This window comes from Cydia strobilella, chromosome 20 (assembly GCF_947568885.1).
Source record: "Cydia strobilella chromosome 20, ilCydStro3.1, whole genome shotgun sequence".
Taxonomy (NCBI): domain Eukaryota; kingdom Metazoa; phylum Arthropoda; class Insecta; order Lepidoptera; family Tortricidae; genus Cydia; species Cydia strobilella.
This window is the reverse complement of record NC_086060.1, coordinates 6,008,743-6,015,949: the sequence shown is the minus strand read 5'-3', so window position 1 is coordinate 6,015,949 and position 7,207 is coordinate 6,008,743.

Here is a 7,207-nt window from a genome sequence, read left to right as displayed (position 1 = left end):
GTCACAACTATTTGATTCGTGATCAGTTACGCCTTGATGTATCAATGTCATATTTTATTATGTCTCAAAACTTGTCAAAAAAACGGTTAAAGGCACAGTATGTATAAGTTACTCTATGGTTTACTACAGGGGCTAATGCTGCACTCTGGTGGCAGAACATTGCAGTAATACCCCCTATTGGATCATGAATGAAATAGTTGTCAAATATTTAGTAAATAAATATTAAGATTTTCAGGTAAAGTAAGGACGCTAATCATGAAGAACTTTTGTACATTGACCCGCGTGTACTATCTCTATCGCACGCGCATAATTATATTGCTGTCTCGTTCGCACAGTGGCATTTACCGCAGGCATCTTGGGAGGGGCATCAATATTTGTCCGGATACCGGATAGTAACCCAATATCCGGTGCATCTCTAATAATTATGCGCGTGCGATATAGATAGCAACACGCGGGTCAATGTACAAAAGTTTTTTATGATAAGCGTCCTCACTTTACTATTCCAAACCATTTGTGACGTCCCACGGGTAAAGGTACCTTATGGCGGTTGGCGGCCATAGATTAGTATATGTTATTACTGTGGCGGCTATTATTAACACCGCTCCAATACTATTGCGGTGCTATGTAAGCGCCGGCCGCAATAAAGTACCTTTTGCCGTGGAGCGTCACATTTTAACTTTGTTTAATGATTTACTGCCTATTAAATACTTTTTAATGTGTAATATGTACATGTAAATATTTAGTAGCGTACCTTTCTCTTATAATTATTGTTTCTTAAATCGAAGACTATGTGTTTTTGGGTTTTATTACTTTCTGTATATAAAATGCTAGTTTTGAAGTGAAATGCTGACATGATATAATGACACATATCCCATAAATTAATAAAATTAAAATGAAATAGATGACGTCACCTCCTAGGTGCTATGTAGCTAGAAAAGAAAAAAAATAGAAATAAAAGCATTAATGTAGAGTTACTGTTTCATTATAAGAGCTTATTATACTATCCTAATTTAGTGACTAACAAGAGGGACGCCGCTATACGTGAGACACGATAAGAGATACATCCTATCGTTTCTCACGTATAGCGGCGTCCCTCTTGTTAGTCACTAAATTAGGATAGTGTAATAAGCTCTATAGTTCTGGAGCCGATTAATACATTGAGTGCCGGGAACCCGCTCGGTGGGTTCCCTGTTCGTGGTCGCTTTCGTCTACAAACCGGAAAAACGCTGGGATCGGCGTAGCGCTACAAAAACGTTGGCAGTGAATGTGTTAAAAGACTATTAGATAAATATTAGAATAATAGGGAATATTACGCGAAACTCTGCGTAGGGGGCGCCACTACCACAATCTGAGGGTCTATCGCGAAACAAGAAAATCGAAATTTCGTTATCAATCATCGCTGTCACTCCTGCATATTCGAGCAATAAAATAAAAAAAAAAAATTAAAATTCATTTATTTCGAGTATCTGTGACTCATAAGTACATAATACAATAATACAAACATTAAAAAAAAACACAAACATTAAACAAAAAACTACAAAAATTACATTAAGGTAAAGAAAACCAAGACAAACACACACATTAAGATAAAGAGGCCGATAGCAAAACTTCGGATTCACGTTTCCCGGTAGGCCCTCTGTAAACAAACCGCCTTGATGCATAAGGGCATTTTCACTTAAAAGTGTACCATTTACTTTTTTTCGAAAATCCATCAACTTTTGGGTTATTTCTACTCAGAATCATGAGGACTCGTTTAAAAAAAAAGAAAAATCATTTATAACGCATGGTCACATACATTTTGTATGGACCGTTACAAAAATGACACCCAAAATTTGTATGACAAAACTGGGGACACTTTTTTTTATTTGTCTCATTCAATAGTACTCGTGATTCTGAGTCTAAATAACTCAAAAGTTAATAGTTTTTCGAAAAAAATGGTACAATTTCATTTTTTCTGAAAACCCACATGTCATATTTTATTATCTGTAAAAACTTGTCAAAAAACCGTTAAAGGCACAGTATGTGTAAGTTACTCTATGGTTTACTAAAGGAGTGCTGCACTCTGGTGGCAGAACATTGCAGTAACACCCCCTATTGTAATAACAAATTATAAATTCTTGCCAATCTGATAGCTTTTGTATGACACGAGGCATACCCCTCGTGGTGAATTTCCACGCTTCACAAGCTTCGTAAAACCAAAGATTTATTGACAATATTAGATGTGTAGAGCTAATGTAGATGGCGCTGTACGGCTCCGTACATTATTCGGTAACTCTGGTTGTCAAAAGTTGACATTTGACAATCAGATCACGAAATATATGGTGCCGTTAACTCGATGGCATCATATCTTCTTGGTCACACATCTTATACAATCAAAACTAAGGCTGCGTTTCCACTAAAAATGTGCGAGAATGCGTAGCGAGGGATGTGTTTGTTAAGAACCAATATAAACCGACTAGAACTGCACTGAGCGAGGATAGGTAAATGATTATATCCTCCTAAGGCCCAATGTCCTACCTATAATACTTCTTCAGTTCGATGAAATTTAAACTATATTCAATTGGAACAGAGTTGAATTTCTTTTGTGTCGTAGAATTTTCAAACAAATAAAAATCAACTCTATTTCAGGGCAAATTTTGGGTTTTTCATGTGGCTTAGGAGTTCTTAACAAACACATCCCTCACTACTCATCCTCGCACATCCCTGGGAAACGCAGCCTAGGACGCCCTTCTGTGGTGGATGGAGATGGATTAAAATAGCTTGAACAGATTGGACAAGCATGAAAACGCACCACAATTTGTATGGCACTAAGATTCTTTCACGAAGTTGAAAGTTAAATCTTGATTCGTGTCATATAGAGGGGGTTTTATACTTATTCGAAATGGAGTAAAAGCTAAGTCAGTAGCATGTAGTGTTATTCCTTATTCCGTTATTAATGAAATAATTCATTATCGAAAAATTTTACCATTTCACCGCCCATAGTAAAAGGAGTAGGTAGATCATCCGATGGACCAGAGGGGGCAAGTTGATATTGATGTGTAAGGATAAGATTGATGTACTTGACCACTTTTACTATAAAGTTCTTTGTGTCATTTGTTTTAAAGTCGTAAATAAGTGGTTCGAATCGCCTAGTTTTGAATACTTACTTATATTTTAATTTCTAATTTGACAAGTTTGTAAATACGACGCTTCTTTTAATATGTTGTCTATTGTGTACATTTTAAACCAATTATAAATATTTTATTGAGTCTCAATGCATTTGTTTTCTTTAATTCGGTTCGGGAGATATGGTCACGACCGCACGACCATCTTCGGTCTTCAACATCAGACTAATTAGGCATATAATCTCGCTTGAATTAGTTCCCGATTCGCCGAATTCTTGTTTCGTTGGATTGTGACGTACTAAAGTAAATCCGGGAAAACAAGAATCCGGCGAATCGGGAACTAATCCTAGCTTGCAAGAGTTGACCTAAAAGAACTACCAAGAGAGTTCAATATAGGTAAATAGGGACCATACTAATATTATAAATGCGAAAGTAACTGTCTGTCTGTCTATTCACGCTATAACCGCTGAACCAAGGAGGTGTAATCTACTATGAAAGTGGTAGGTAGATATATGGTAATAGGTACTAATTCTAAGGGCAGAAGCTAGTAAAATATGTATATAAACTTGTAACAAAATGTTCCGAAACGCATATAAAACATCATAATTAGCACATTACCGAACGATATCTTTGCAAAAAGATATAATGATCGAAACGATAACTCCAATATATGCTCATTATCTACATCGATATAATATCTTAACAGATAAGTTCAGTAAATACAACTCAGCTGTGTAACACAATGCATTGATTGCTGGCCGGCAACACCCGCGTTGCTCTTATCAGGTGTTTAAAGTTCTGCGGTTAGTGATTGTAATCAAAGCTGATTGATAATCATTCGGTTAATGCACGGAACTAAGCCTAGATAAGTTAAGAGTGTTTAGGTGCAGTGCTATGTTAAAGATTTTATAAGTATGTGAGTATTTTTTTTATATTTGAGTGTGGGTTTGCTGAACAATTGAGCATTGTTTAATTTAATCCCAGCAGCACAAACAAGAATATATAGGAACATTGACAAAAAAACAGGAGCAAAACGACGTTTTGCTTACATATTAATCATATAAAATTGATGTAGTTTTGTGCATTGTTAAGCGAGGTTTATACTAGCAAGAACTTGAGTGTTCTTGACTAGGTCTGTCCGACGCATCTCTACGCAACGCTACACAGGCGCCTATTATCAAGAAGGCGGAAAATCGTGCAGAATGGAGAGGCTTGCAAAGCCAAACTTACTTTTAAAAATTCTATCGCAGGTGGTAAAGTTGACTAGACATATTATAGGTATAATTATAGGAGGGTTTCGGCCGGAATACCGGTCGAGACAAGAGTAGTGTTCGTTACCTGACGGAAAAGGAAAAATTCGCTGCCGAGGGTGAAATTTTAAGACGCGTGAACTAAGTGAGGAAGCTTACATATCTCCTATCTAAGTCCTGATAAATTGGTATTTCACTATTTATTTAATCTTTATTGCACAATACAAATGGCGGACTTAATGCCTTAAGGCATTCTCTACCAGTCAACCAATATAGACTATTGCATGATTCTTTCCTATTTATTTGCAGACCATGTGCTACAACTAAAACAATGGACAAGTTTATGTCCTTCTTCCAGCCAGAGAAGCGGCGGGCCAGCAAAAAAGAAGAGGACTTAGAGGAACGAGAGGTATCGGTGGTCGAGGATAGGAGGAAATGGTCCATTTCCCGGTCGGGCCGCATGAAACAGGCCAATAAGAAGAGGCATAGTGTCGCTAAAGATCTTTACGGAGAGGTAAGACCTTTGGAACTCATCGATAGTGTAATTTAAACAATAACGCGCTTTCAAGGCTATTACAGTCTACAGACCATGCAAGCAGTTTTAGTTAGGGAGACAACTTTTTTCATTAAATAATTTTACGGTTTAGACTCACTTGTTTTAGTCACTCGCGCGACATGTTTCGGAGAGCCTAGGTTTCTCAAGCACTAATAGTGCGAGCAGCGTTCACGACGGCCGTGTATCGCGTACACGCGAAGCCTAAACCGCAGGGGGCGTGAGTCTAAACCGTAAAATTATTTAATGTTAGTATGTCTCACAACAGTTTAAACTTGTTTCATGGCTGTGTAAGCCAATATGGGAGTAGCACACACGACCGTCAGCTTGGCAGGTGCAGTGTGCTCGTGGCGAACAGCTGCCGCGCTGATGACGCTTGGCTGTTTTACTTGGCATTGATAACCAATATACGTGATTAAAAAAAAAAACATAGATTAGATACACTGTTGTATCTACATACAGGGTGAAATTTTACCCACCGTTCATACTCTGCGTAGTGACTTTATATGTCATACCGAGCAACTTTTATTATGGGACCAATGCCGAAATCGCGAAAAATTTTTTTGGCTGTCCCATAGAAATCAGCGGCATCACATCACCGCAATCCGGAATGTATGAAACAGCCAAATTTTTTTTCGAGATTTCGGCATTGGTCCCATAATAAAAGTTGTTCCGTATGACCAAAGATAGATAAACTCCGTAATAGATGGATAAGGAAAAAAAATGCCTCGAAAATCACGAAAATTTGATTCTCGATCAGATGGCGCCACTACCTTTGGCCTACTCTCGTATAGTGGGCGTTGACGGTTTCGTTTGTTATTTAACAATTTTAACGCATATCAGTGAAAGAACATGGGTCAAAATCATAAAAATAATTAATACAAATAATTTTTTTTTTATCCATATTTAAATACATTTAATCGTATTTTTATAAATCTTCATTTTAAGTTTTAAAGTGTAAGTAAGTAAGTAAATATTCTTTATTGCACCAAAATTATACATATTAAGTGTGTCGATAGATGGCAGTGAATTTACTGTGGTTACAAAATTTACTATGATAGTACCGCTCTATCCTATTATATCGTCTTTGGTATGACCTATAGTCACTACGTAGAATATGAACGGTGGTTAAAATTGTATTATGTTGTACCGCATTGAATGAACGAGTCATGTGTGATTTGTGCTACGAAACGGCCTAAAATGTGATTAAAATTTTTCAGGCCTGCCAGATTCCTGTAGAAAAACCAAAAACTCTAGAGTACCACGTAAACATTCCTGTCAAACCTTTGGATAGTGCGTCTAAACCTAACGAGAGCCCTAGCGAACCAAAGTCTCCAGAGGAGGAAATCGAGAGCGCGTTCGAGATACTAGATAAAGTGGATAAAATTGATAAGTTGGAGGCTTCTTAGCAGGCGTGTCGTCGAGAAATATGGCTTTTTGGAATGACAAAAGCCGTTAGATTACGGACGTATCTACAACTCAAGCGGACTATAAGTGTACCGTTTAACTGAGGCGTATAAGTTACCGTTTTACACAATTTTCAATCGTGGCTAAATGCGGCCGTGTCGGTGCCTACGATGAATACGGATGTCTGAAATGTCACCGTACCTATTTAAGAATGATTTCGCTTAAAATTTAGTTTTTTTGTTTGCAAGTGTGATGATTGATGATAAACATTGCTTGCAACTCCGGGGGTAAGAATATTGTTACTCGAGTCTTTTATTGGACTCTCGTACAATATTTCGCTTACGTACTATAATATTTTCTCCGTTTTTGTTACACGTTCGTGACTTAGTTTTTTTTATAAGAATTAATTATATTATTAATCTGTATATTTACAAAAGTCTGTAATTCAGAAAGTAAGCTAAACAAATGGTGTGTACCTAAATGTATATTAGAAGGTAATTATTTCTAATGTATAATTTTATAGTAATACTTGGCAACGATTTATTAATTTTGAATAGATTAGATACAATCTTAGATATTTCGTATAGTTCAAAAAGTCGTGTAGGTGTATACTTACATTTAATATAATTATTAATTAATTAAGGCTACTTATGCAAGTTAATTTACATGATTATACATACCATACAAATGCCTACCAATGTTGTTTCTACAAAGATAGGTACTTTTAATTTCGATAAAAATTCTGGTCCTAAGTTTGTTAAAATCTCTCGCGTTGTTGTTGTTGAAAATGTATTTTTTTGTCACACGTTTATTTTTACTGATAATTAATTTTTATGCAGGTACTTAGGTATATTTTTTTGTGATATTCACAGGGCTAAATTAATAAAGTGATA